This window comes from Elephantulus edwardii, unplaced genomic scaffold, assembly GCF_000299155.1.
Source record: "Elephantulus edwardii isolate Elephantulus edwardi_28Jun2011 unplaced genomic scaffold, EleEdw1.0 scaffold00044, whole genome shotgun sequence".
NCBI lineage: Eukaryota > Metazoa > Chordata > Mammalia > Macroscelidea > Macroscelididae > Elephantulus > Elephantulus edwardii.
This window is the reverse complement of record NW_006399794.1, coordinates 12,342,725-12,343,959: the sequence shown is the minus strand read 5'-3', so window position 1 is coordinate 12,343,959 and position 1,235 is coordinate 12,342,725. Positions and strand designations below refer to the sequence as shown.

At 54.3% G+C, this 1,235-nt stretch overlaps 1 pseudogene; it reads right to left on the bottom strand.

Annotated features, from left to right (window-relative positions):
• Window positions 1–316: 316 nt before the first annotated feature.
• On the bottom strand, window positions 317–1,223 carry LOC102862654 (annotated as a pseudogene).
• Between the last annotated feature and the right edge of the window lie 12 nt (window positions 1,224–1,235).

The window sequence follows — 1,235 nt, the reverse complement described above, 5'->3', positions numbered from 1 at the left end:
AATACCCTGCAGACCACAGGTGGGGGAGGCAGCCCCTGGCCCAGACCCTTGTCCAGACAATGCCTTCTCCATTGTGTCATCCTGCACAGAGGCTGAGTGGCTGGGTCACACGAGCTAGGGGTTGAAATCAAAGACATGTAGAGGGTCTCAAACATAGATCAAGGGACAGGCAACGTGATCCGAGTTCAGATCAGGAACAAGGCCTAGTTCTGGTGTTGATTTTGAGATATAGGCTTCAAGGACAATTCTTTTCAAAGGCTTCTTTCAGTTTCAGCGGCTAGCCTGAGGCATGTGGGGTGGCCGCCCTTGGAGGAGCTCATGTGGCCAGCGGGCCCCTGCTGGCAGTCAGTTTAGAGCATTTGTGGTGGATGATGGCGGGGTCCAACTCTTCTTTGCTGATCCTTGTCTCCTGGTAGGTGGACAGTGAGGACCCACTGATCCACACAGAGAGCCTGTGTTCACGGGGAGAGATGATCTTGTTCTTCATGATGCTGGGCACCTGGCCTGTGATCACCTTCTGCATCCTGTCGAAAACACCATGGTACATGGTGGTCCTGGCTGGTCCTTCCTGATGTCCACGTCACACTTGGTGATGGAGTTGAATGTGGTCTCATGGAAGGAGGGCAGGAAGAGTGCCTTTGGATACAGGAAACGCTCCTTGCAATGGTGAGGACCTGTCCTTGCAGTAGCTTGTCTCCAGCAAGGACAAGGACACAGGAGTGGCCATCTGCTTGATGTCCAGGGTGACATAGCAAAGCTTCTCCTTGATGTCGTGCACCGTTCTGCGCTCGGCCTTGGTGGTGAAGCTGTAGCCGCACTCAGTGAGGATCTTCTCGAGGTAGTTGTTCAGGTCGTGGCCTGTTAGGTCCAGGTGCAGGATGGCCTGCAGCCATGTGTAGCCCTCATAGATGGGCACCATCTGGGTGACCCTGCCCCCAGGGCCCATGACAATGCACGTGGTGCAGCCCAGGGATGTAGTGTCAGCACGGCCTGGATGGCCACCACATGATGAGCATGTTGAAGGTCTCAAACACGATCTGGGCTATCTTCTCCTTGTTGGCCTTGGGGTTCAGGGGCGCCTCGGTCAGTAACACTGGGTGCTCCTCATGGGTAGAAGGTGAGGTGCCAGATCTTCTCCATGTTGTCCCAGCTGGTGACAATGCCTTGCTCCATCAGTACTTTAGCATCAGGATTCCTCTCTTGTTCTGGGCCACGTATGAGTCTTTCTTTTTTTT